The 26,607-nt window shown below is 33.4% G+C and overlaps 1 long non-coding RNA gene across 1 annotated transcript in view; it reads left to right on the plus strand.

Annotated features, from left to right (window-relative positions):
• Positions 1 to 26,607, plus strand: part of LOC141571286 (uncharacterized) — a 232,745-nt gene that overhangs the window by 163,394 nt on the left and 42,744 nt on the right. The window contains exon 4 of the long non-coding RNA XR_012496047.1: positions 1,812 to 1,871. This is a non-coding gene — a long non-coding RNA (uncharacterized LOC141571286). The remainder of the gene's footprint in view (positions 1 to 1,811; positions 1,872 to 26,607) is intronic.

The raw sequence follows: 26,607 nt of genomic DNA on the forward strand, positions 1-26,607 counted from the left end.
ATAAATGTGAAAATCAAACATTATACTTAAGCTTTAAATTATCACAGGACCAGTTTTACCTGATCTATTTAATGTACTTAAAAGTTAAAAACAGTTTCACACCGTTTTTCTTTTTGTATTTGTCAAAAAAAAAAAAAAATGTTGTGATTTGGTTGAGACTTAATTTAGGTATATCTAAAGAAAACTGAATTTCATAAATTAAAAATTATTTAATGGCATGTAATTTGTTTTCAGCACTCTCCGTCAGAACCTATCAAATTTGTTAATGCAGGGACACAATAAATATTTGCTTATCAAATAAATGAATTAATGAAGGTATATAGTCACATTCATAGATATTTAAACTCACTCATCCTCATGTCATAATTCTTACATGGGCTGAAGAATAAATCTGTAGCAAGAAAAAAGTATTTAATTATTTGATATTTTCTAGGGGAGTGTGTCACCTCATCTGACTGTCACCCATTATTATTTGTATGAATTTCTCTTTCAAATTAAGGGAACTAGTCTGAAAGTTACTAATATGGGGAATTTCTCTTGTTAAACATATAAACGTATAAGGAAATGTTTGTTTTTACTTATTTTCATCACATTTATTTTATACATGATTAATCATTTGACATTTAGCAAGTGCTCTAACATATCAATAGCATGATAATTTGATTCATAAATACTATAAATAAGAGGTCTGACAATTAAATTCGGGAACTCATCCTAGAAAAAGTACTACATACTTACCCATAATAGGGTAAGGCCAATTAAGAAACATAGATGGCTTACACTCCCTTCCACCCCAGCTCTTAAAACCTCTCCTGTACTTTGTTTCAGTGTAGTTGAGTTCAAGCCATACTCTGGTCTCTCTCTAACTGCAACAGCCTTGAGTCAAGTCTCCCTTTATCTGTTTAACTTCCCAGCGCCATCTGAGCTTTGATAGTTGTTATCAAGGATTATAGGATACTTTGGTGTATTAACAAAAAGGCCCACATGAAATGTAAGCCTTGATGTCCACTGAATTTTGTTGAGGATAATCATTTATTTGAAAGCTCTAATGTTATGATTATTCATAGTGTTATATTTTTGGCATTAATAAAGAATTGTATTCCTTGATTATTTAAGAATAAATTTTTAGTGAATTTTCAAGTTTTAAACAATTCCATTGACTACATATAGGTATCTAACAACTGATAATAGGAGCTATGATTTAATGAATAATTTGTTGTGCAAAAGAAATTGGGCATGATGGTTTTCACACATTGCAAGATGGAATCCTTCTGCAACTCCTCAGGAAACTGAGGTTTAGAGTAGTTAAGACACTTGGAAGAGGTCACACACTTTGTAAATTGTGAGACTATAAACTCAAAGCTTGAGATTTTATACTATTTGGTTCATTATTTGAAGGAGAAATTATGATTTATTATAATTATTTTGGTTATTTTTATAAGGATTACTTTGGAACATATCTCACAAATGCTAACCATTCATTAATGGTATGCATGTTTGTTTATTCTAAGAATGATGCTTTCTATGTATATTATTTCTGCAAATATTTGAGATTTACACATTTAAAGCTCAACCTTGTTTTAATTATTTCTAATTAATGTCATTCTAGCTCAAAAATATTTTTCAAAGTATGACCCAGCACCATTTTTCATTTATGCTAGTTATATTTCACTGATATTGTTTTAATATTATAATAGTACATAATATTTGATGGATATACAGTGGTTTGTCCCTATATTAAAGGAATTCAGATTGCTGCTGATGCTTTTGCAGTGTATGGAAAACATATTCTATTTTTTTTTTCTTTTCAGCTGTTATAAGCACCACCAAACACACGTGTTTCAGCTTTGAATCCAACATTCACAACTGAGGTAAGTTTGAAAAACCCAAATTGCTGTTTTTGTGTGAAGAGTAATCCTAATTAACACAACATTAAGTGAAGGCTTCTGGTGTAACATAATCTATGTAGTTTTATACATATATATGTATAGACTATAGCTATCATAAAATTTGTGTGTGTATATATATATATATATATATATATATATATACACAAATTCATATATATATATATATATATACATACAAATTTTATGATAGCTATACTCTTAGGTCCTATATATATTTTTTTAATATTACTTTACAGCTCTTCATAGTATTACACATACCCTATAGATTTCAGTGTCAAATGGAATTGGATTTCAATGTTATCTCTAACACATAGTTTCATGTGTCATAAAGTTTCACAGATAGCAAGGGGTCTTCTATGTAATGGGAATAATGATAATAAACTTATTATTGATAACCAATAATAATGATGAAATTATTTAAGGTTAATTTACAACACAAAACTATCCTGTATTTGTTTTCATCTTTCTTCTGTATTAGTTCATTTTGAATTTGGATAATAATCAAATATATCTTGTATAATCAGGCCTGTTACAATTCCAGTTAGTGGAAATCCACTTCTAGGAAGTCAAAACAACAGAAGGAAATTATATTTCTTAATTAAAAAACAAAACAAAACATGATGTCAGCCTTAGAAATGGCTAACTGGAGTTTTTTAATGAAATCAGGGATTTTATCCTTTCATCTCTGTTTCTCTTTGATGGTTTCATGATTTCAGGTCAGCTGGATTCATGACTGGCTGTTTCTCCAATTTATAGTCTTATAGTTTATGATCAAGAAGGAAAAAAGAGCTACTTCATTCTCAAAACAATTTGAAATTCCCTAGGAAAGGACAAAAATATGTCTGAATCATGTCACATACCTACACCTTGGACCAACATCATTACTGAGGAGGTAGCACATGTTCACCTATATGACAGGAACAAAATATTAAGAATAAATGGCTGGTGAGTGAGTCAAAAACAATATCCCAAGTGTTTCATGCCTTAGCAATCGAAATAATTGTCAAGGGCATATGCCAAACAACTAAATTTAAAATTTCCTCTGAAAGATTATGGTGGCTTAATTTCTATGTTCTTTATCAAGAATTAACATTTCATATACAGCATTGTTAATTGCAAATAAAATAGCATCACCACTGAGTAACATAAATGCCATAGGCTAGCTTCATTAGATTAATGAGCCAATGATTCCAACCTTGCTGCCTCTTCTAATTATGCACAATGCACTATTTCTTTCAAAAGAAGACATCTAATTAATTAGATACAAATGTCATCTATAGGTCATTGACAGCTAAAATGATCACTGATGATTCAGTTTAGTCCAAGGCAACTTAATACTCCTCTGGGATTTCTAGAAAATGTCATCTTTGAATCAAAAGATATTCTATGGTGAAGGATTACAGAAAGAAACAAATAAATCTCCAAATCCTTACTTTTTCACACAGTCACTCTTATCTAACCTGGGAGATAAATGAAACCTTTCCTAGAGAGATACTTGTGAAGATTTCCTTTTAGTCATGTAAACTAATTAGGTGTTTAAAAGAAAGCATGTGTTTGAAAAAGAAATATTTCATTTCATTGAAAAAAGTATCTTTTTCATTATCAGAATTTAAAATGTCATTTGTCTTAAGGAAAAGAAATACCAGATTTACTTGATAAGAATACTTTTGTACCACCAATTAGTCACAAAAAAATAATATTTTTACAATTTTTTACTTTCATCTGTAAGCATATTAAAATTGATACTCTGGAAATATCTGTTAAATACATGTTTTTTAAAAGTAATAAAATAACAGTATTTCAATTCCATGATTGAAAGTGATATAAAAATTGTTGCAAACAATTCACAAAATGTCAACAGACCCTATATTATTTAAAGTATCATAAAAAGATTAAAATTAGGAATAGAACAAAATTCCCTGTTTTTCATGCTAATTGTACAAATAGCATTATGTCAAATAATGAATATGATTAATGTCATAGAATATTTTTACATCCTTAGTTCTTCCACAGAATATTATCAAAATATTTTACATTCTTACTGGTGATATCTTCAAAGTTTTGGCAAGTAAATCACTCTTTACAAAATTAGTCATTCCACAAATGATTTTGCAATAAAACACACTTATTTATAAAGGTAAAAGCTTCAGATATAAGATTTGGCATAATATTTTATGTTTATTGCAAAAGAATAACTTCATTTTTTCTCTCAGTGATTTAATATACTAAAAGAACAAAATATTCTCATTGTATTTGTGGACTTAAATTTTTAAAATCAGAAGAGGTGACATAATACATATTATTGTCTTCCTAATGTATGATTTAACTGGAATTTGTTTTTCTGATAACTTTTTTCATTCAAAAAGTCTATCACTGTTACCCTTTATGTGTACTTATAATGCATGAACTTGAAGAAAACACTCCTATAAGAAAATACTGCTATATGTTAGCTGAGTACATTCTTCAGGACTTCCTGTATTCTAGATAGCCTTATCTAGCACTTATTATTTTCATGGATTTTTTTCAAGAATGTATTGGCTTATATAAAATAAATTAAAATCATATGCTTTCAAAAGTAATATGAGAGATAGGAGAATCATTTTTAAAAGATATCTTCATAGGAGTTATAATCTAAAGGGATCAGTAGATATAAATATGTGTAATTAAAACACTCTATATAAGATTTTTAAAGCTCTAGGAATATTGCTAGTCTCTGGGTTCTGGGAAGATAGGATCAAGGAGGTAAAGTAACATTTATTTGGGGCCTTGATGAGAGGTTATTACCAGATGTAATAGCGTGTGGAGATGATCTAAGTAGAGAGTTGGACTCTAAGTAAAAACATAAAATGGAAATGAAAAATGACATTTCTAGGAAATGGCAAACATTACAGATTTTTTTTTTTTTATATTTAGAATGCATAAATATGGGTATACAAGAGAAAATGTTTTAAAATATGTTCATGGGAAATTATTATGCTCTATAAATTCCTGTTTAAATACTTGGTTTATTTTGGTCAAAGAGTTTTCACCTAGTAAACAACTCATTCAGAGAACTTTTAGAGATTAATCTCACAATACTGTGTAGTGTAAATTGGAGTAAAAGAAATACATGAAGTAATTTTAACCTCTTTTAATCTATGCCCCCACCCCCATTTCAATTAATTATATAACCTCATGGCTTCCTTTCTATTATATACCACTAGCATGGATGTTATTTGAAATGTAAAATAAATACTATAAGAAGAAGAAAACCAAAACAAGGCTAAAGGACAAAATTACATGCACATAAAACTAAACTTTTAACTAATAATTGTACATCATAATGCTCCGGAAAAATGCAAAGATATCCTTAAATACTATTGCAATTTATACAGCTTTTACTTATTTTAATTTATCTATTTAACCACAGTGTTAAATTTTAATTTAACAAACATGTTTATCTATACATGCAAGTGTGTTTTATCTCAGGGTAAATATCTAAGGATGTTATTTAAACGGGGAGTATGATCAGCAAAACAACTAAATGGCATACTTTTTACATTTGTGGTCCACAAATTTAAATTGTGCATTTTGTATATGAAGGAATTAATAATTTTGAAATACCACAGATTACATTCTACTTTGAATTTCATACAAAGAACTGTCTAACATAGATTAAATTCATTTAATTATTGAGCACCCAGCATATTCTTATGTTGATGGTAATTGATAGGAATTTGGAGAACAAATGTGGTAGAGTCATTGCTTTCTCAGAGTTTGCAAACAGAGCTGACATACTTTGAATAAGAATAAAATAAATGATTAATGTCATGGAAGACGGAACAGAAAACATCAGAAATATATAACAGAATGTTTTAATCTACTGTAAGAGGCGAGGGAATACCTCTGTGAGGAAGTCTTATTTAAATTGAAGCCTAAATGTGTGGTTCTCAAAGTGTGCCCCAGGGAAGCACATAGGAATTTGTAAGAAATGGAAATTCTTAAGTTCCACCCTAGATTTATTAAATCAGAAACTCTGGGTGGTGAGATCCAGGAATCTGTGTTTTAACATAAGTATGTTAAAACATACTTGGTGATGTTGATATGCAGCACTGTTTGAGAATGTACGACCTAGATTCTTAAAGGAGGATTACAAATTGAATGGGCAAGTGGCAGGTGTGGAATGTTCCAAGCGTTACACTTCAGGTATAAAGGGAAAGATGTTTGCTCAGAAAACTAAAAGATAAATAAGGGCAGACACAGCAAAGATAAAAAAGGAGGTGAAATGATGCTAGTAAGTAATCAGAGGCTCAATTGTGAAGAAATTTAGGAGGACTTTGTACTTTATTTTAAAAAGGATTTTATCATGCATTTAGAATATGTCATTTTACATAAATGCACAAATATTTATTCCTTACAATAGCAATATAAATAAGAATATTAATAAGTCTACATACCATTCTTATTATGACACCATTATGCCTTTTCTTTTGTTATAAATGCTTCCCTTTGTTCCTTTTTTACTTTTATGTGTTACTGATAAAAATAACTAACTTTAGTAGATAACAGGTAAAAACACTATTTTCAATGGCACTGTGCCAACAAATGTAAATAAGCAAATATGTATAGAAATTAAGTAAATAAAAAATAATTTCCGTACTTGCAGTACTCTAATGTCAGACACTTAAGAGTTCAGAAGGCACTTTTGCATATATTAGTAAGTTATAATTTCAATATCTTTGATAAGATCTATTTTACACTTACGAATTTAAAAAGGTCTATCTAAGATTCTGTACAAATTAACATCTCTACTGGGGTAGAACGCCACACGATTATGTGTTTTTTATTTGTTTTCTTTACTGAGCACTCAGGCACCTAGAAAAGTGCCTGAACCATACTAGGTACTAAGTGAATATGTTGGTTGAATGAGTGAATACTTTAATAAGTAATTGAGTCACTGTGACATTATCAACTATTAGGGTTTATAGATTTTATCCGTCAAAAATGTTTTTGTTCATGTAATTTTTAAATCTTCCTGGACAAATGACCTTTGTTTTTTCTCATCCCAGTGTTTGTCCATTTATGCAGCATGGTAGACAACATAAATCAATGTGTAGTATGTTTTATCATATGCACGTTCTTCCTTTAAATAGACATACATGACATATGTCTGTTTTGGTTTTTTTTTATTGTCAACTTAAATCCATACAAATTGTAGCTGGCCATAGTGTAATAGCACTCAAATTTTCCCTTAATAACTACTATATACATATATATTTACTTCTAATTTGTTTTGTATGGTCATATGAACTAAAAGACTCATCGGTCTCTGTATAAAGCCAAGCAGTGAGTCGTCATTGTGACTATATGTAGAGGCAGCTATTTGTTCATTCTTTCAGCCATGGCAAAGGGGGACATTAAAAAGAGAAGAATGAAGATGCACATTTTTCCATTGTTTGTTTTTATATAGCCCCAAATAAACTTGTTACAGCTAGAAGTTTAAAGAAATGTATTTTTCCCAATATACCTCACTCATATTAAAATATGTGATTGCCTAATGACCTGCTAAATATTTAAAGCTTACTTCCACTTGGTTATACAAGTTCTTAAAATGTAAGTAAGCAATAATGTATTGCAATACATTGGATGAAGACAGTGAATAGAAATAATTTTCTAAGTTAGTACCACGTTGGATACATTTTTATACTTATTTCTGTTTTTGTTTTTGTTTTTTGTTTTGCTCAAAAATAAAATGCATATGTTCTGATTGGAAGAATGATATAAAACTGATGTGTTAAATATATAGATAAGGAAATGAGATAATTGACAAACATTTTCATTTCACAATATCTTTCATAAGTACTAAACAAGCAAACTGTCTGAGCCCCTCACATGACATATAGCTCTGCGTGTGTGTGCCTGTGTGTGCCTGTGTGTGCGTGCGCGCGCACACACACACACACACACCATCTCTACTGGGGACCAAGGTATTTTTGGTCATAAATTACCTTTATTGTGAAAAACAGAAATATATATATGTATTTTTCCCAACATATATATATGTATTTTTTGTGTATATGCACAAAATACAGTATTTTCATTGTTTCAGCTCTCCTCTTTGGAACCATGGAGAAAAATGTGTAAGGACAAGCAGAGAGAATCCATAATGAGTAAATATGGGTGAAATTCTAAGCATTTTTACTTATTAGGTTATGATTTGCTCCGTAGCAATAGAGATACTCAAGCATAATGGTAGAATTTCTTGGTCATAAGGTAGTTCTATTTTTAATTTTTTAGATACCTCCATACTGTTTTCCATAGTGGGTGCACAAATTTGCCATCCCATCAGCAATGAACAAGGGTTCCTTTTCTCCACATCCTCACCAACACTTGTTGATTTATTGACGATGGCCATTCTGACAGGAGTGAGGTGGTATCTCATTGTGGTTTTTATTTGCATTTCTCTGATGATTAGTGACGTTGAACATCTTTTCATATGCCTATTGGCCATGTGTATGTTCTCTTTGAAGAAATGGCTATTCTTGTCCTCTGCCCATTTTTTAATTGGAATATTTGTTTTTCTCGTGTTGAATTAAAACTAAAAAAGTGTTACAAAAAAAAAGCATAATGGTAGAGTCTGGATCTAAAGTACATATACCTGGTTCAATTTTGAACTGGGTCACACACCCTAGGTGACTAGCACAAGGCAAGTAACTTCTTTTAATTAATAGGCTATTGTGAGGAGCAAATGAAATACGACAAAATGTGCTTTGTTCAGATACAGTATTCAAGAAATATGTGTAAGTCTTGGTATTAAAGATAGAAACAAGATCGATATGTAAGGTATACTATAGCTTTATTTCATTTCTAAAATGTATCAGATCTACTTTTATTGTTCCTTTTTCACCCACATCTAAAATAAATTGCATTCATTGGGTTTTCTTTTTTATAATATGTGAAGCTTCTATCAGTAAAACAAAAAAATAAAATATATGTGGCTTTTGATTGTATTAGTATAGAAAATACTATAGTCTAAATCTACATGTTTTGTTTGTTTGTTTGTTTTTAGTACCATTTCTTAATTTTTTCATCCATCCTCATGTCCCTACCCTCTGAATACTCACTATTTGGAAAAAAAAGTCACATTCTTTATATTTACCTAATTCTTCAGTCCTGATCCTATAGGACTGTAACCATTGTTGATCAAAATAAGAAATTAAGTTCTATCACTAAATGCTATTATGATCTTGTAAATCTATTTAAATCTTGGTTTTTAATTACCATATTTACCTTTTTGTTCTGTTATAATCCACTAGTTGTTTTTGTTTTTTGTTTTTTTTACATGTTTATCTGTTTAGGTATGCACTTATTTGTTCTCTAAGTCTTTAATTTCTCATTTATATTCTCATCTTGGTGCCCTGACTAATGGTGTGACCCTTAGTAATTTGTTTTGTGACTCCACACTTCTTTGTTTATTTCTTCAGGATATCATGATGCCCTATGTTTCTAAAGGAAAAGTTCGTATATATAAGTCTTTGGTAATGTTTAAAATATATATTTCTGATAATATAAAGTAGAATTACTTACTGGAGGTATAAATGGGCTTCTGTCTGTCTTCATGACATTTTCTACAAATGGAATCACTTTGTGAAGTTTATTGATTGGGTTCAAGTGAGATCAGCAAATCAGTTGTAAAACTGCACTTCATATTTTGTAAACTTTGCAATGAATGCACTGATGGATTTCAAGGTTTAGAAGAAAAGAATCAGAAATGATGCTGCATTTGTTTAGAAATGTGCAGAATGTGTTGGCTAAATCAATCAATACCTAATTACTAGTCTGTAGCCTTCTGTATTTTATGCTCAGGCTTTCACAGAGATAAACCACCTGCTGTGTGACCTGATGTGTTTGTTCTGACAACACTTTAAAACGGACTGCTCAAAACCTGGCAATAACTACATTATTCCAAGAGAAATAATTTCCCAAAAGACATTTCTACACATGTCCAACTAAATATACAAAGTCAAAAAAATTATTGAGCAAATAAATGTACAAAGCCTAAAGTCTCCTATATAAATTAAGTGAAATGCAATTGTTAAAAAGCATCTCTTTCTTACTATAACTAATGGAGTAAGGATATTAGTTATAATGTATACTTTTATCTGTGACTATATGTAAATTGGTAGAAGGGCTAAAAATCAGTTCTGTTATATTTGCTCAAACCTCAGTGTGACTGTCACACAGCACTGAAGGATCTCAGTGGTTTTCTAGTGATTCCACCAAACTATAATTCGAAAAAAAAACTTCAAAGTTTTTATATGTTATTCATGCACTGTTATCTATTACAAGAAAGACCTAAGGCTAAGCTCTGAGTACAATTCATGTATTCATAATCCATGGACCTCGTAGTCCTAATTATCTATTAAACAAGATAAATAGGGACCCAGAGTATTTGGTTACAAGACAGAATTTTCCTTTTCCTTGGTATTCCAAGAAAAGGTGGGTAATTCAGCAAAGGGGCCCTCAGGGGAAAGGATAAAAGAATGTACCATAGGAACATGTTCCTCTCCTAGAAGAGTTTGAAAATATGTTTTAATTGAATTAATATAATAAGGATGTGTTACATGCAAAAAATTGTGAATCAGAATATACTCCATCTAGATCTTATATTCAGAGCTCAAGAAAACTATATCTAATTTTCAAAACTACTCTGAACATTCAGACGCATTGTGCAGGGTAGATGCCACACCAATGTTCAGTATCACTGTTCTGTACTATTTTCTTGGTAGTTCATAAAATATTTTTTTACTGATTTATTTTTAAAAGGAAATGTTATCCACATATTGTATCTTCAAAGTACCATCCATTTCTACGTTGTTTTTTTTTAATTTTTAAACTATGTTTCTTAATGACTTTCACTTCTGGGAAAAGTTTGTCTTGCTTAGCAGTAATTATAATGTTTACAATGTAACTTTAGTCATTAATTTCTTCAAATATTATTGGTATTACATTAATTTGAATACCTACAGATAATTTTTTTCCGAAGTCATGTAACTTTTTTGTTCCAATTCAGTCAGTTGCAGCCTGTTTAATACATGTAGCACCCTGACCCTAGCTGAGAAAATGCACATAGTCTAACATTATTGCAAGTGACAATGTAAATACTCCTTGAAATCTCATTCTGTTTAGTAGAGCAATTTTTTTAAGTCGTGAGTTTCCTCTGGATATCCTTTTGTGATGCAGAATTGTTCCATGAGAACATGTTGCTTTTTTGTTTCATTTTACTTATTTTTTAATGAAGAGAGATTAAACCAAACCCAGTATTTAATTATTTGCAGGTAATGAGGAAGCTGAGTTTTTTGGTGCTCTGACTGTGACCTTTATTTCTCAGTGTGTGAACTTAAGTGGAGATGGACTTCTTCAGCTTCCAGTACACTTTTCAGGACTCACAGACTTTGATCTCATGTTATTCTGGTGGAACATATTGAAAAGAACTCTTTTAACTCCCTGCTTTGATTACTTTTGATATTTTTATGTAATGGATAGATATGTTATTGGAGCAGAATTTACAAAATTATGTCAGCCCTATAACCAACACACCAAGGTGAACTCCTCCTCTGAAACTATTACTATATCATCAATATCTGTAATCATTTTTTTTAGGAGTAAAGGGGAGGTTGCCTATTCCGGTGTATCAGAACCTAGAACCTACCTTCCCCAAACTCTTAGCTATTTTCGAAGCTTCTAGTTATTATTGCATATAATTAACAATTAGAAGGGAGACTGTGATCGCGTAAAGATAGTGTTTATGACAGGTGTAGCCAGTAGTAGTTTTATAAGGCACACAGGTGTGTGTGAGCGCGTGTGTGTGTGTGTGTGTGTATTAGAATAGCTTGTACGTACTTCTTCAATACAGATGTCTTAGTCTGTTTGCACTGCTATAACAAAATACCATGGACTTAGGTAGCTTATAGACAACAGACATTTATTTCTTACAATTCTGAAGGATAGGAAGTCCAAAATCTGTGTGCCCACATGGTGCTTTTCCTGGTTCATAGTTGGCATCTTTTCAACGTAGCCTCACATGGTTGAAGGAACTAAGGAGTTCTGTGGGCTCCCTTTTCCGATCCTATCCATGCTACTTCCACTCTCATGACCTAGTCACCTCCCAAAGACCTCACCTTCTAATACCATCACACTGGGTGTTAGGATTACAACATGTGAATTTTGGGGGGAATTTCAGGCATACATTTATGTGCATATGTGTATATAACATACATACATATATTATAATATGTTAATATATGCTCTGACAGAATTCAAGAAAGAATATTGTGTATGTACATGTGCGTGTGTGTGTGCACACATTCAAGCATGTGCTCTTGTGTATGATTCATCTGTTTGTTGCAAGGTATGTACATAAAGATTGTATTTTTCTGTTATGACTGTTGATACACAATTTTCTCTCATCATCAGTCATAAGATTTCCATTTTTGTTCATAAAATATGTTTCTCTGAATTATAAATATAAAATATGCTTCGTGTTGGTATAACAGGGAAGAAACAATGATATTTCTAAGTCTCCAATACTCAAAGGCTGTGTTTTTAGTTAAAGATAGTGATTTCATGGACTCTTTTCATATCTGCTCTCAGTCAATTTCATGTTCCAGTAATCATGATAAAACATATTCCCAGATATAATTGTCAGTCTTGATATATTTCATGCTTGTGCATCCCCACACTTCTCTTCTAAGGTAATAGTGACCATCTCCGTGTCATCAGGAATAGGCAGGGTAGACATAACCTTAGTCTGAACTTTGTTTCAAAGATGACTTTTGTCGGGCTCTTGTCACTCAAAGGCTTTTTCAATCATATTTCATTTGGATGGTAGAAGTTGATTTAACCCTTCATAGGCCCATATTTCTAGATTTTCTCAATTCCTAGAATTTCTGCTTGAAAACCACTTAATTTTTTTCTTTGCTCATCTCCTGCATATAACATCCTACTATAAGCAGCTGTTAGGACTCAACACATGCTATCATCCTGACTCTTTCTTGCCACTTCACCTAATACAATAGACAAAGCTGCACAGGAACCTCGCTTCAAGTGCTGGCAGGCAACAGTTTAGCAAATATTTTTCCACAGCAAATCAGTCTCTAGTCTGCCGAACTTTGGTCTCTGTTGCCTTGTTGCCTGCTGAATCACTTCCCCACTCATGCAAGGATGTATATTTAATGTATGTTTGATGTCCATACCCCTACTTAATAATAAAGCTGTGTATTAGGACAGGTAGTTGTAACATACAACTCCAAAATAAAATCATGTAACACAATAGAAATATATCCTTGACTGTCATAGCAATTCAAGGAGTGTTTCACAGGCAGCTTTCCAACCATGAATTCAGGGAGCAGTCCTCCCTCAGTCTTGTGGGTCCAGTGTTCTTTAGAACCTGGGATTTCTCTCTTTTTTCCCTGCAGATAGAGAAACAGTGAGGACACTATGGGAAAGATTAGGATGGCGCAGATTAGGAAGGTGCAAGTATCATGTACGCATACATTTTATTGGCCAGAACTCAGTGAGGTGACCAAGACTCCCAGTGAGGGAATCTACAAAGTCGGGTCCAGCTGTATCCCAGGAAAGAAGAGAAACACATAGATGTTGGTGAACATAGTCTCTTCTGCAGGTGCTCCAAGGATAAGAGCCCCCAAGAGGCCACATTCTACATTATCTTAGTGCCAAACCGGAATATAGCCTCACTTGGCAGAGCTCCAGAAAGAGGGCAATATTATAAGGTGCAATGATTATCACAGCGATGACAATGTAACAATTTCTTGTAAAACCTTCAAGTTGGGCAATAGTTAGAAACGAATGCTTATGTTTTATACAATATTTCAGGCTATATGATCATGTCATTTCTAGTTCTGCCTATATATTTAGTTCAGAATTTAATCTTTCTCCTGGCCAGTTTATTTAGGTTTATTTTGCACATGGACACTCGTGAAGCAACATTTTAAAGAGTATGGCTGCTGAGACAAAGAGAAAAACAATGTGCAGACAGACTTTATATTTATTTTCCATATATTTACTATGTGTATGTATATATAAACACAAACCTAGATTTTTAAAAAATGTTCTAAATATCCCTGCCAGATATTGTCAAATTACTATATGTTTATGTAATCTCAGACTGCCTACTATAACATCCTTTCTGCAACAAGGTCACATTTTGCTTCTGTAATTGTTTTGCATTTCCAATAATGTACCTTGGGATCATGTTTACTCCTTTCTGGATATGCTTAAGTTTATCAGCATAGGCCAACAATTCTACTATCTTTACATAAGTTTATGAAATTCCTCCAAACTTGGCATTGTTCTGGAGGAGTTCCTCAAGTCTTATTCCACAACACTGGTGATTTTATCACCACTATCCCAGAGTGGAAGGGATTCACCACCCTCTAGACAAAACAACACAGTACTCAATTCCATATTTTCTCTGAGAGATTATTATATGTTCTCCTGTTCCTACTATACTTTAATGTCTTGCTAAAAGCTGGTTGAGTTGCATGGAACAGAATTCTACTCAGGGTCATTCAAAAATGAATTATTTAAAGGGTACAATATGCTTATTAATGAAAAATAATGATTAAAAAAAAGACCCTCTATACAACAAAATATTGTAGGAAATGGAGCATCAAGGCTGGGAAAATTCTACCTGTCCCTCTCTTTGGGTTCCAGTGATCATAGTTTCTTTGTTTCTCTATGTATTGTTTTTCTTTCATTCTCTCAATAGACTGCCTTCTTAAACCTCAGCTTGTATTGCACATGGTCTAACATACTCCCTATAGTATGGCAACAATCAGTTATAATAATGATCCTATAAATATATTTTCTCTGTGTTTTTGAATTATATCTGTTACTAATAAGTTCAGTATCCTAAAATTCAAAATTTCAAATTCTTCTTATAAACATATGATGGCCTCACACAATAGTTTGAACGTATTCATGTTTGCAGGGGAGATAGCTGCTCATTGGTCAGTATACAAATGTGACCCTGTCATCTGTATCTAAGAGGCTGAAGGAAAACAATATGAGCACTCAGAAGAAAAGTGAATAGTTGTCATACACTGTAATCATGCTTTATGTAAGAATTAATTATATACAGCTCTTAGCTTTCTAATTGCTGCATAGGACGTTACCACACACCTACTTAAACAATAGAAATGTATTATCTTCATAGTTCTTAAGAAGTCTAGGTAGGGCTCAACTGTACTCTCTGGTCAGCATTTCATAAAGCTGAAATAAATGCCGCGGCTCACTACATTCCCATCTGGAACTTGGGGTTCTTCTTCAAAGTCACATGCATTATTGACAGATTATTCAGTTCCTTGTACTTTTAAGACTAAGGTCCCTGTTTTCATGCTGGCTGTTGACCAGAGGTTGCTTTCAACAGATAGAGATTGTCCTCAAATCCTTGCTATATTTCTCTCTTCAATCTACGAATCCAGCAATAGACGATCTCTCCATTACATCTTTTTAACTTCAGGAACAGCCAATCTCATTTTAAAGGCTTATCTGCTTAGGTCAGACCCAACAAGATAGTCTCTCTTTTGAGTGACATTAATTACTATTAGTGCATGTGTGTGTGGAGAGGAGGTGAGGGGACGTGGGGGGAGGAGGGTAGAGGGATGATAGTACATTTTTTATTGAATAGTAATAATTCTTTATCATTTTATCAATTCTGGACATATGAGGTCTGACAATTAAGTTCGAGAACCCATCCTAGAAAAAGTGCTACATACCTCATTGCTGAATATCACTATCGTCACCTTCGAAGTACTCCCTTTGGGAAGCGACACACTGATGCCAGTGCCTAGTCCACCCATCAAAGTAATCTGGAACTCTTTTTTCTGGAAACGCCATCAGAGCATTCATCATACTCACACTATCAATGTGTTTGGGTAGAGCAAAGATAATAATATTATGAGTACATATATCAGATTTCCAAATATTTGCATGTTGATTTGAACATAGTTTCATGTAGACATAGTAGCTTCACCTCGTTCATTTCTGCATTTTTATTATAATTGCTGATTCAATATTTCACTTTCTTAACCTCTCAAACACATGTTTTAGTGAAAGGTAGTTGAATTGGACTACTTGGATCAAAAGAGATCAATGTCGAAGGGATAAGGGATGTGAAAAAGTAATGATATAAGTATAAGTAGTAACACAAATTTGAATATATTGTTTAAACTCCATATGTTTTAGTTCATAAAACAAAATTAAAGCTTTTAATATTTTATGTTCAATTTAAGATTATGCAATTTTCATTTTATTTATTTTACAATTGCTGTGTTTGAGGTGGTTCACTCTAACTTGACATTAAAACATTAACTTGATACTCCAATTTTGTGTTTTGTATAGCCTTGTTTAAATATACTTATTTAATGTTTTAATAATGACAAAACAATAGAAACTAGGGAACTTTTCTATTAGGCTATTATTTTTTTCTTTTCCATCAGCAATTTCCTTTTAGTTCTAGCAGGTTCACAGAGATATTTTAAATGAAATATTATTTAAGTTGGAATTTAAAAAGCAAGAAAAACATTGAAATATTTAAAGCAGACTATTTAGAGAGTTTGTTACAAAACTTTAGCTTCTAAGCTTAAGAGAGTAAAATGAGTCAAAGCATTGTCACCATCATGGTCTACTTCCTGTTCACTGCAACAAAATGAAGGTATCATATAAAACTCATAACTGATTTTTTTTTTCCATTCACAATAGAAGTAGCTACTGAAGAAAAATAATAAACTAAACTTTAGAGATGTTTATCCCCTTTTTTCAAATAGTGTACAAACAACAGTGGCAAATATCATTTTACTTATAAAATACCCTAACGTTAAGACATTTATTTCAAAACTCTTTTACGATTAAGATATAATTTTAATATCCTGTTGGTCTACACCAGAATATTGCTTGTAGTAGCTATTACTCTGGGCTCCAAAAGTAGTTCTAAAACTAAATATGAATGTGCACAAATTCTGAAATGATTTTAGTGATTTTTGCTTTTTATCTAAATTTTACGAAAATATAACTACTGACACCATATTGCTAAAAAGTACCCATATTTGCTCACTGGAACTATATTAATGCTTCATGTTCTTAGTTGACTTATATTTGAAAAATACATGTCGAGAAGGAAATCGATATTAGCATACAGATAGAATTGAATATTATGTCAATAGTGATTGACAAAGTTGATATGTTGCTGGCTGACTCATTTTAGATTAGTTCCATTTTTTTCTTCTCTTGGAGGCAGAAAATGCAAAATAGCATTTCAATTTTCCAATCCATTTAAACTGAGAAGAAAGTAATAATTTAGAGGAAAAATAATAAAAGGCTTTGCGGTTAGGATGTGATTGACATACAGCTAAAGTATGTTTCAGTTGTAAAGTCAGGCCAGTATCAATAAAACCGTGTTGACTCAGTTGGTATCCTCAGGCTCTCTTTGCCCACATATAATTGATTTTAAAGCTATGACTATAGAAGAAAAAAATAACACTTTGTTATGTCTATATGGATTTCCACTGACATAGCCTTATTGTTTTACTTGGAATGCATTTGGAGGGAAATGAAAATGTTACCTAAAGCAAGTATAACTAATTTTTCTTAAGCATTTCTCATAATGGAAAATAGACTTTGAAGCTTTGTATGTCATTATAATACAGAAAAAATAATATCTATATATGTTTATGTATAATGAAATGATAAATATATACTACAAAAATGGAATGTTAGCCAAAGGCAGCTTTTGATGCTGGAAAATGAATTATAAATATTTATAAAAGGAAGGTGAATGGAAGGAGGTAGATTGAAAAGGGAGAGGGAATCCGATCTACATGTAGAAAATAAAAATAATCTGTGCAGAGAACTGTTAGATTGAAGAGGTTACAGAAATTTAAACTCAGACCAGTAGTTTAAACAAAATATAAAACCACATGGAGATAACTGAGCTCCAATATATCTGGTAAAAGACAGCCTTCTTTAAAAATATGGTAAGCTTTCATTTAAAACATAAATGAATGGATCGGTAATGTTTTCATAATTTTGTTTTATTTTTGAATTACCAAAGGGAAATGGTGAAGCTTTATCAGTTCAAAGCACTTCATAAACTATCTTGGCTGATTTTTTTTTTTTTTTTTTTGCAGGAAAATGTGTATAAACAATTTTAAAAAGTTACTTTGTTATTCCTAATATACTCTATTAAACTTTGAAATGTTTATCACAAAATAAAGGTATAAAAGCAACACATAGATTTCAGATTATACATTATTTTGGATATTCTTTTAATTAATGGAATTCCAACTATGAATCAAAAACACAATTTCATAAATTATCATGATGACAAATTTCTCTGCTTTGTACTGTGACAGCATATTTCTCCAAGGTTGATAAAAATCATGGTTAACTTATTCTAATTAAAGTCATCTTTTGTCCCACTCTTTCTCTTTGACTTCTTGCATAGACATTGAGTTTTATATCATCTGGCTTGGGGTACCACTTAGGAAATGCTGACTTTTTCTTTCTTTTTTAACTTTCTACCATCACTGGGCTTCCTGCATACTTGTAAATCACTGCAGAACCAGGCACTTCAGGGAAGTGACTGATGATAGCAGCCACTGTCCTTGACAGATTTTGATCCCCATCAGATATTTGCCATCCATAATATGCCTGAAATATTCAGTTGTTCCTTCATAATTTAGTATCCCAAATCCTATGTTCCACAATTCCTATTTAGAAAAATCTAACTGTCGTTTTGGAAAGGATGCAATTATTTCTTTTTTTTTCCCTTTTTTTCAGTATCAGCAATCTTAAAAGTAACTTTATGGTGAAAGCCATATTGTGCCATATTTTTCTTAATTAAAAAGATAATAACATGCCACTCACTTCCCTGTAAATATTGTAGTAGGTAATACCATCTTCCAGCTACAAAAATCCATTCTGTGCTTCACATCACAGCATGTGATGTATGAAGTGCTGTGTACATCAAATCAGGGTAGGATAAAGAATATAAAATACATTTTTGCTAGTTTGTTATATTCCCATATTTCCCTTTGTCAATATTTACCACAAGCCATTTTTCAAATAGTTCAAAATGTCAAATCAATGTAATTAAGTGTTTTACTTTACTAGAAATTTTAATACAAACACTGACAAAAGTGTAAACCTTCTTAAGAGAAAGAAAGATTCAAACATAAGAAAAAAAATCAAGGTTGTGAATAGATAATAAGTATACCTGTTTATTTTTCTGCTTAGTTTTTCAAAGCTAGCTTTGACTTCCTAAGGAACAAAAATTTTAGAAGAGATGCCATAGAGTTATGAGATTGTTAGTCTGATGAACAGGAAACAGATGTTTTATATATAAGAAATGATATCAGAGGGTGAGAACTGCTGCTTTCCTCCCCAGCAGGCTTTGTTGGACGCCCTAGAGCAAACCAGCAACATTTTCCAATTAAGCAAAAGGAAAAAGCTAAAACTTAGAGAATCTGTGTTGAAATTCTGGTTCTGCTGCTTATTAACTGTGCAAGTTTCTCAGCTAATCTGAGTTTCTCCAGGATTCTCTAATCAGGCATCATTCAACAGAAATAAACAGAATGGAAGCGAGAGGCTTCCAGTCAAGATGGCTGAGTAGGTTCACGCCATATTCTACTCCCCCCATGACCACATCAAAATTACAACTGAATTATAGGAGTCACCCTGGAGAACCATCTGAAGATTTGCTGAATGGAACTCCTATAACTAAGGATAAAAAGAAGAAGCCGCATCAAGGTAGGCTAGGTGGAGGTGCAAAATTTGCTGGTTTCATACCCCTGTGTGGTGGCTGAAAATCAGGGGGATATCACAGATGCAAAGTTCTCCCTTGAAGAACAAGGTGCCCCAGTCCCACACTGGACTTTCCAGCTTGGGTCACCAGTGCCAGGAAGAGGAGTCCACACAACATCTGGCTGTGAAAATCAGTAGGGATTCTGTCTGGGTGAGATGAACAGTTGTTGTAAACCCACGCACCCTCTTAAAGGGCCCATGCACAGACTCATTTGCTAATAGACACTCACTCTAAGTTCCAGCAGAGGGACAGCAGTTTGAAAGGCACCAGGGATATATGGGGAGAAACTGAATCATGTGGCTTGAAGGTGAGGTCTGGAGGGGCAGCTGAATGTGTCCCTGTGTCCAGCTTTTGTCCCACATAGCCTGCAGGCACACGGGGGGATGATTGTTCCTGTGTTGATCTCTTCCCACACACAGCCTACAGGTACAGGCAGACCACATTCAGTGAGGCAGATGGCCTCAGCCTATGCTCCAGACTTTCCTAAAAGTTCTCAAGGGCCACAGGCCCCAGGCAGGCAGTGGTTTACACATAGTATGTTCTTTACCGCTTGCTGGCCTGACCCAGGCTTGTCATTGCCAGTAAATCTGAATCTGCATTAACTTGGTGGATACCACTTGCTTGACCAGGTGATTCCCTGATACCCTAATCCACCAAACTAGCATACTATTTGAGACATGTTCAATGGCTGTTTTTCACAGGCAGCCAGCCTCAGCCTGTGCTTCAGACTTTCCTGAAAACTTTCAAAGGTCTGAAGGTCCCAGGCAGGTGGTGGCCAGCCTTGGTATGCTCTGTGCCTCTTGTTGAATGGTCCCAGGCCTGGCATAGTGGCAGCCGGCCTTGGTTTCCAGCATGGCCCCGCCCACATGCCTCTGGACCCAGCAAAAGCAGATACAACTGTTGGTCACTTTGTAGCTCCTTTCAGGTGGCCATGGGCAGGCCAGAAGTAGCAGCTGACCTTGTCCTACCCTGGAGGCCCTCCCAAGAGACTCCAGAACCAACAGACCCACTGGCTGATTTCAGACCACAGCAGAACACCACCTGATTAGCTCCACAAACGGCACACCCAAAGGGAGATTCTCAACAGGCACCAGAGACCCCCTGGGGTAAATCCTGCCCTGTGGGGTCAGCCACCACATAGTAGCTCATATGCTGTGTCAATGGCCGGTCCTCATAGCCAGTTATCCTGAGGGTGATCCCCACACACTGACAGGCCAACAGCAATCAAGATTCAATTACAACAGGAGGGAATACACAACCCACACAAGGGACCCTCCTAGAATACTCAGGTCAGGGGACCAGAGAGCCTGCATCACTAGGCCCTACAGGATACCTAATACATAAGGCCACCCTGCCAACGCTGGGAGACATAGCAGATTTACCTGATACATAGAAACAAACAGAAGCAGCCACAATGAGGAGACAGAGAAACATGTACCGAATGAGTACCAGAAAAACTTCAGAAAAAGAAATAAACAAAATGGAGGAAAGCAATCTACCTGATACCATGTTCAAAATACTGGTTATAATGACGCTCGATGAACATAGGGGAAGAACAGATGAGCTCAGTGAAAACTTCAAAACAGAGATAGTAAACATAAGAAAGGACATAGAAACCATAAAAAAGAACCAGTCAGAAATGAAGAATACAATAACTGAAATGAAGACTACACTAGAAGGAATGAAAAAAAACAAAACAACAAAAAAAACAGATTACATGAAGTAGAGGATTGAATCAGCAATTTGGAAGACAAGATAGTGCAAAACACTCAATTGAACAGCAAAAAGAAAAAAAAAATGATTTAAAAAGCATGATGATAGTTTAAGGGACTTCTGCAACACCGTCATGTGTATCAACATGTGCATCATAGGGCTACCAGAAGGAGAAGAGAAAGAGCAATGTTTTAAATACCTATTTGAAGAAATAATCACTGAGAACATTCTTAACCTGGCAAAAGAAATACATACACAAGCTCAGATAGCCCAGAGAGTTCTAAACAAGATGAACCCAAAGAGGTCAAAATACATTGTAATTAAAATGCCAAAGATGAAACACAAAGAGAGGATCTTAAAAGCCGCAAGAGAACAGCAGTTACTTACCTACAAGGGAGTTCCCATTAAGACTGGCAGCTGATGTCTCAAAAGAAACTTTGCAGGACAGAAGGGATTCGCACAAAATATTGAAGGTGATGAAAAAGCAGGGATCTACAGCCAAGGCTACTGTACCGAGCAAGAGTATCGTTAAGAATTGAAGGAGAGATAAAGAACTCCCCAGACAAGAAAAAGCTAAAGGAATGCATAACCATTAATGCAGATTACAAGAAATGTTTAAGGGACTTCTTTAAGAAGAAGAGGGAAAAGAATGATAATAAATATGAATAATAAAATGGTAATAACTACGTCCGTATCAATAATCACTTTAAATATAAATGGATGAAATGCTCCGATCCAGAAAACATAAGGTGGCTGAATGGATAAGAAAACGAGACCCAGACATATGCTGTTTACAGGAGGCCCATTTCAGATAGACAGACACACAGTCTGAAAGTAACGGGATGGAAAAAGATTTTTCATGCAAATGAAAAAAAAAAAAAAAAGAAAGCTGGGGTAACAGTACTTATACCAGACAAAATAGACTTTGAAACAAAGGCTATAATAAGAGACAAAGAAGTACATTTCATAATGATAAAGGGATCAATCTAACAAGAGGATGTAACCCTTGTAAACGTTTATGCACTCAACAAAGGAGGACCAGAATATATAAAGCAAATATTGATGGACATAGAGGGAGTTGTCTACAATAACACAGTAATTGTGGAGGACTTTAACACCCTATTGACGTCAAGGGGGATAATCCAGACAGAAAATCAACAAGGGAACAGCAGCTTTCAATGACACATTAGGCCAGATAGATATAACTGGCACTTTTAGAGCACTTCTCCCCAAAGTAGTAGAACATACATTCATCAAGTGCATATGGAACATTTTTCAGATAGACCACATTAGGCCACAAAATGTCTTAACAAATTTAAAAAGAATAAAATCAAATCAGAAATGAAAGCGCAGAAGTGACAACTGATAGCAAAGAAATAAAAAGGATTGTAAGAACAATTATGTGTCAACAAATTGGACAATCTGGAAGGAATGGATAAATTCCTAGAAGCATACAGTCTTCCAAAACTGAGTCAAGAAGAAACAGAAAATCTGAACAGACACAATTACTAATGGAATCAAATCAGTAATCAAAAAACTCTCATCAAACAAAAGTCCTGGACCAGATGGCTTCACAGGTAAATTTTACCAAACATTCAAGGAATTAACAACTATCCTTCTCAAACTAGTCCAAAAATTCAAGATGAGGCAAGGTTTATGAGCTTATTTTGTATGAGGCTAGCATTACCCTGATTTTAAAACCTGACAAAGATGTTGCCAAAAGAGAGAGAGAGAGAGAGAGAGAGAGAGAGAGAGAGAGAGAGAGAGAGAGAGAGAGAGAGAAGAAAGAAAGAAAGAAAGAAAGAAAGAAAGAAAGAAAGAAAGAAAGAAAGAAAGAAAGAAAGAAAGAAAGAAAGAAAGAAAGAAAGAAAGAAAATTATAGGTCAATAGCCCTGATGAACATAGATGCAGAAATCCTCAACAAAATATTAGCAAACCAAATTCAGCAATGCATTGAAAAGATTATATACTATGATCAAGTGGGATTTATTCCTGGGATGCAAGTTTGGTTCAATATCTGCAAATCAATGACTGTGATACACCACATAAACAAAATAAATTCTAAAAGTCATGTGATCATATCAGTAGATACAGAACGAGCATTCAGCAGAATCCAGCATCCATTTATGATAAAACCATTCAGCAAGATGGGAATACAGGGAATATACATCAACATAGTAAGGCCATATATGACAAACCTGGGGATAATGTCTTACTCAATGATGAAAAGATAAAAGTGTTTTTCTTAAGAACAAGAGCAAGACAAGGAAGTCCACTTTCACCACTTTTATTCAACTTAGTATTGGAAGTTCTAGTCACAGCAATCAGACAAGAAAAATGCATCCAAATTGGAAAGGAAGAAGTAAAACTGCCATTATTTGCAGATGACATAATACTATATATAGAATACTGTATTGCTTCCACCAAAAACTATTAGAACTGATGAACAAATTTAGTGTGGAGAAGACGACAAAATTCATATTCAGAAATTTGTTGTGTTTTTATACACCAATAACAAACTATTAGATAAAGAAAATAAGAAAGCAATCCCATTTATAATTTGCATGAAAAAAAATCTAGAAATAAATTTAACCAAGGAGGTGAAATCCTGTACTCAGAAAATTATAAGACAGAAAAAAAAAAGTGTAAGAAACAAATACAAGAAGATACAAATAAATGGAAGCATATACTGTGCTCATTGATAGGAAAAAATAACATTCTTAAAATGGCTATACTACCCAAAGCAATCTATAGATTCAATGCACTCTCTTTCAAAATACCAATGGCAATTTTTGTAGAACTAGAACAAATAATTTTAATATTTACAAGGGAAAACTGGACAGATATATGCAAAAAAATGAAATTAAACCACCTTCTTACACCATATACAAGAATAAATTCAAAATGAATTAAAGACTTAAACGTAAGCCTGGAAACCATAAATTTCCTAGAAAAAAGAAAAGGCAGTAAACTCTTTTCTCTTAGTAAATATAAATTATATATATATATATATATATATATATATATATATATATATATATATCCTTGTGCCAGGGAACAAAAGAAAAAATAAACAAATGGGACTACCTCAAACTAAAAAGATTTTGCCCAGCAAAGGAAAGTATCAGCAAAACAAAAAGACAGCCTATCAAATTGGAGAAAAGATATTTGCCAATGATACATCCAATGAGGAGTTAATAGCTAAAATTTATAAAGAACTCATACAGCCCAACACCAAAAAAAAAAACAAAAAAACAATTAAAAAATAGTCAGAGGACCTGAATAGACTTCTCTAAAGAGAACATACAGATTGCCAACAGATATATGAAAATATGCTCAACATTACTAATCATTATCAAAGAAATGCAAATTAAAACCCCAATGAGTTATCACCTGACACCTGTCAGATTAGCTCTCATCAATAAGTCAACAAACAACAAGTGTTGACAAGGATGTGGAGAAAAAGGAACCCTCCTGCACTGTTGATGGGATTGCAAATTGGTGTAGCCACTAGGGAAAATAACATGAAGGTTCCTCAAAAAATTAAAAATAGAACTACCTTATGACCCAGCAATTCCACTTCTGGGTATTTATCTGAAGAAATACAAATACGAAAAGACACATACATCCCTATGATCACTGCAGCAATTTTACAATAGCCAAGATATAGAAACCACCTAAATATCTATTAATAGATGATTGGATAAAGAAGTGGTGCATATATACAATGGAATATTATTTGGCCCTTAAAAATGAACTCTTACCATTTTCAACAACATGGATGGACCTAGAGGATATTATGCCAAGTGAAATAAGGCAGACAGAGAGAGACAAATACCGTATGATTTCACTTATATGTAAAATCTGAAAAACAAAATAAATGAACAAACAAAACAGAAACAGACTCATAGATAAGGAGAACAAACTGATGGTTGACAGATGGGAGGGGTTTGGAGGGCTGGGTGTAAAAGGTGAAGGGATTAAGAAGTACAGATTGGTAGTTATAAAATAGTCATGGAGATGTAAAGTACAGCATAGGGAATATGGTCAATAATATTATAATATGTTTGACGGATGTCAGGTGAGTGCTAGACTTGTCAAGGGAATCACTTCATAGTTAGGTAGATGTCTGACCACTGTGTTGAATACCTGAAACTAATATAATGTTGAATGTCAACTGTAATTGAAAAAATTTTTTTAAATTAAATGATATTAAATATTTTGCATGGGGAGAATAACCAACTTTAACAAAATAAGAGAAATACAGCTATTTTACAAGACATTATTTTGAAAATATCCTTTATGTAATGTTTGGCCATACTTCATAAATGATGTTTGATGGAATACTTCTCAAACATTAGCGTGCATAAGGGATAATTTATATAACTTGTTAAAGCAGATTCCTGGGAATGACCCTGGAGATTTTCACTTAGTAGGTCAGTGATGCATCCATAACATTTGTCTCTTTAACAAGTGTTCGGATTTTGAAGATTCTTCCAGGAAGTGGATCACCCTTTGTGTAGGACCTCTTTAGGATTCAAATATTAGAAATATATAAGCAATAAAATATTAGTCCACAGATGCCTGGGCTAGGAGAAAATGTACATGGCAGTCCTCATACTTTTCTCTGAATCATTCTTCATCAATGAGCAACAGTGTGTTGATAAGGAGTGAGACCAATAATAGTGCTCAGCTTCCCTCTGGGTATGACTTAGTCCCTTGATTGCAGAACTTGTTTTTCCAGGTGTCCAGAAAACTTTTGAGATTCCCTCTTTACTAGTTTGTTCTTTTAACTTGCTCATTCATACTCTAGAACTGCTTTCCAAGTATAAGGGTATTACATCTAAGCTTTTCAGTAACAGTCATTCTGTCTGTCCCGAGCGTCCTGGCATCCCCAAAGCTAATCTAGTGCCTGCCACCTAATAAGTATTCAGGAAAAGTTTGTGGAGTAAATAAATAAAATCTGAAACAATTCATAGCACAAGATAGTTGGTCCTAATCGAATCCCCTCTTTTGTTTTCCACAATATTTTATTAACTTTGTGAACTAACTCACTGAAGACTATTATGACACATATACTCACTGTAATATTTTCTGTCTCCCCCATTAGAATTTTTTTCT

This window comes from Rhinolophus sinicus, linkage group LG04 (genome assembly GCF_036562045.2).
Source record: "Rhinolophus sinicus isolate RSC01 linkage group LG04, ASM3656204v1, whole genome shotgun sequence".
Taxonomy (NCBI): Eukaryota; Metazoa; Chordata; class Mammalia; order Chiroptera; family Rhinolophidae; genus Rhinolophus; species Rhinolophus sinicus.